Below are 4,001 nucleotides of genomic sequence, written 5' to 3'. Positions count from 1 at the left end.
GGGGTTCCGATCCCGAGTTCCCAGTCCCCATCTGTTGCTATTCAAAGTGCTTAAAAAGGCTTTTAATTTACAGACAAAAGATGGAAACATGGGATTTGGGGCTTTTCACATCCAGGGAGGATGAGCTCTGGAGTTGTGAGGCTCTTTTGTCTCCGGAATCAAAGCACTTTGTGTGTTGCTTAAGCGATGGGTGAGGTTGGTTGGGTTTTTTTTTTCTTGTTATTTAACGTGTTGCTGCTTTGGATGCAAAAAAAAACCCCAAAAACTACCTGTGCAGGATCTGCTGAGAGGGAATTGCGTCTTCAAGAGAGTTTGGGAGATACTGAGTTGATTTCTCGTCCTCCTTTTCCTGCCTCAAAGAGGAAACGAGCTTTAATTATTGCCAAGTTGCCGGCTGGCAGGGCTAATTAAACAGCCTGCTGCAGCGTGTCGGGTCGCCCGGGTCTTTAATGATGGGTCTGCAAGCGCAGGGCAGGGTTTGGGCATTGCACAGAGTGGTCTCTCCTCCCCGAGTCCTCTCATTAAGGCTGGGAATGCGGCCAGTATAGCCCAGTAGAACTGGGCTGCGCGTGTGGCTCCCGGTAGAGAGGAGCGCGTCTGGTCTCTTGGGGATGGGAATTGGGTTGAAAACAGCGACATGTGGAGCCCTGCCCCCTCCCAAAACTGCAGAAGTTCTGCTTCATCTCCTTTAACAAGCCAAAAATAGGGAAAACTTCTCAACCGGGCTCGGTACATCCCTTGAGAGCTGGAGAAGAGGAGCCTCAGGACACCAACCCCCCCCTTAACTGGTCCCTGGGCGCTGCGTGTTCCTCAGAATAAAACTGAGCAGAATTATGAAAATAGAAGGAGGGGGAAAGCCTTAGTAATAATTCATAGTGGTGTTTTGATTTATTTTTCTTTTTAAATAATGACTTGCAAGGCAAGAAGCGTCTCTTCAGGGCTGAGCGCCTGAATCCAAGCGTGGGGAGCGAGGGTGGTGGGAGCGATGACCAGGAAAGCCAGATCCCCTCATTTCCATATGCATAATAATGCAATTACCAAGTCAGCCCAAACCTGCGGCACAGACAAAGAAACAGGCGGCTTCGTAATTAATCACATGTGTAAGAATAAAGCCTGTTACATTAGAGTTCATTATTTGGTGGATTAATTAAAAAAAAAAAAAAAGGAGGGGACATTTTCTGCAGTTGTTAGACTGCAAAGATGGGCTCGAAATAGCTCGTAGGTGCGCGGCAGCTCCCGTGTGCTGGCACAGGTCGCTGCATTATTCACTGGTTTAACTGGGCTGTGGTTTAACTGGGCTGTGAAATCGCTGGGGTTGGTGCCTGGATTCATTTTCTGAGGGAGAGGGGTCTGGGAAGCAGCTTTGGAGCAGGGATGCCCCTGCTAGAAACCACCTCCGGGCTGGAAAGGTGGTTTTCACATCCCTACTCTTTATGCTTCTCCCGTTCTTTGGGAAATCGCAAATCGACACGGCAGAAGTGCTAAATACTTGAAAATCCAAAGTCTCATTAGGCGGGAGCGGAGTTATAGGCTCCAGCACCCCTTTCCGTTGCGTTTTTCCTAAATCCTCATTTGCATTTAAATTACAAATCTAATTTGGGCTGGAGTTTGAGCTGCTGGGCTATTAAAATAAAACTATATAGCGAGGGCCGGCAGCGAAGGAACGCATCGAACGCCACCGGTGTGGTGCAAATGCTTTTGGTTACCCAGGCTTGCGAAATAACCTCAGCTAAAGGGGCTGGGATCTTTGTGAAGGTGGGTTTTCTCAGTATGGGAGGGCTTTAAAACTCAAATTTCGCAGTTGTTCCTCTCCCATCACTCCCCAAAATGCTGCCCTGAGCCAGACTCTGCTCATTTTTGGTGCCCGAGAGTCAAAAGAGAGCTGGAAACAGCTTGCTAGCTCTTATTTTATTTCTTTTTTATTTTTTTAGAAAGCGCAGTTCTATAGAGAAATGCCATCAAAAGCCCAAAATCACGAGGGCTGGAGCTGGCAATGTTGGCTGAAGCGCTTTGCGAGGTCCCGGCCGGTGCCGCGGACCCGGCACAGCCCGAGCTCCGTCACGCACCGAGTTACCGGGGGGGCTGCTGTAGCAGGGGGTGGGACGGGGTAACTGGGGGTCACTAATTTCATACAGCTATAGACAGATAGACACAGATATAAATAAGTATAGAGAGTGCCCTCTGAGGGTCCCAGCTGCTTGGCACGGGCAGGAACAAGCTCCCAGCGGTGTTTCCCTGGGGCAGGATTTGACCCCGGTGTCCCAGCCCGAGGCTGATGGAGCTGTTTTTCAGGTGGGTGTCATTGCAGGGAGAAGCTGGATCAGCCCTTGGGTGCTGCTGGAAGGGGTGGGCAGGCGATGCTCGGGGGCTGTGTCATCCCCAGGGCTCCAGCGCAGCGTCAGCATCCCCTTTTCCCCAGGAACAGTCCCTTTTTAAATTTCTTTTTAACTCAGCAAAACCCAAGCTAAGAAAAGCCACCATCCTCAACATGTCCTGGGTGTGGCTGCATTTAAAAAATAATGACTTGCAGCCTTTGAACCCGCTTTAAGGCCGTCGCAGGCACGTTTTTCAGCAGGCTGGGAATTTGGCAGATGGAAAAAAACACCCCAAAACAGGCCCTGTGGGGGTGGGAAATGGGGCAGCCGAGTTTTCGGGGGTGGCTGAGCTGCCCGTGGTGTCCCAAGCCAGCCCTGTGGTGGGTGGAGGTGGAGAGCTGAAGGGTGGTCTCCAACTTCTAGACACCTCAGTCTCTTTTCTCATGGAGCTGAAGATCAGCCGCGTGGGACCTGGCGGGCGTTTTTCCCCAATTCCTGCCCCGGAGCAGATCTTGCTCACCCTCTCGCACCTGACCCACGCTGGGTTTGCAGCGGCAAAGGCTGAAGAGACAAAAATGTGGCTCCGCTCGTGGTCCACCCGTGCCTGCAAAGGGATCCTGGGCAGGAGCTGGAGATGTCTTGTGCCGCCGCGGCGCTGAGCGAGAGGCTCTGGCTCAGGGCGGGGGGACCTGGCGCAGGCGGACGAGGAGGATTGCCAGCGCGTTTCGGCCGCAATTGATTCGAGCTCCGAATGGGTAATTTCACCCTATTTGTTTCCTTTGAAAAAAGAAATTAGTTTTGGCTGCCTTGTCGGCTCTGCCTTCTGAACGGGGAGGCTGCAATTTCCACAGGCTCTGGAGAAAGTTAGGGCTGCTAAGGAGAGGTAATGGCCTTGATTAAGCTAAATTGATGCAACTGGAACAACCAGAGACACGACTCAGGCTCTCCATCCAGCCCAGAGCCCTGGGTGCACCCAGGTGCTCGCCTGCTTCCTCCAGCTGCATCAATTTATCCACTAAATGCTATTACTGCTTCCTCCTAGCTGCCTCCTCCTCCTCCTCGGGCAGTTGGACCTCCTGTCTGCAGCCGTGGTGGTGGGAAGAGGAGGGGAAGGAAGAGTGGCTGCTCCTGGATGCTGCCGGGGGGGGTCAGGGAGGACTCATCGATCATCTTTTAGTGGCAGATAACGGGGTCTGAAGGTCCCTAGTTGGCAGCTCCTGCCTTTGATCTTGGCCACCTCCTCAGAGGGATGGGTGCTCCATGGGGACGGGCGCTGAGCAGAAACCCCCTGTCCTTGCTCGGGTCCATCCGAACGGCGTCAGCACCACGAGCGTCCCCACAAACCGCTCCCTGGGTGAGACCGTTCCTGGGCTCCGTGTCGTGGGGTGCGGGTGGGCGAGGAGTGGTTCCCTGAGGGATGCCGGGAGGAGGAATTTGGCATCGGCACAGGGACATCTCCTGCTCCATTCTCTGCCCGTATCTGTGTGCTCAGCATCACACCCATGTCCGGGGCTGCCCTGGTGCAGTCAGAGGTCTGGAGTTAATGCAGTGATGACAATTAACAGTAGAAAGTCATCCTCTGGGGATAGTCCTGGTTTGAAGGACTCCAGTAAAATTTCAACCACAAATCTGGAGCTCATTGATAAGAATGTCTCTGAAGCGGCATCAGTTTCTCTTCCCATCTCG

Source organism: Apaloderma vittatum, unplaced genomic scaffold, assembly GCF_000703405.1.
Source record: "Apaloderma vittatum isolate BGI_N311 unplaced genomic scaffold, ASM70340v1 scaffold29869, whole genome shotgun sequence".
Taxonomy (NCBI): Eukaryota; Metazoa; Chordata; class Aves; order Trogoniformes; family Trogonidae; genus Apaloderma; species Apaloderma vittatum.
This window is presented reverse-complemented; position numbering follows the sequence as displayed.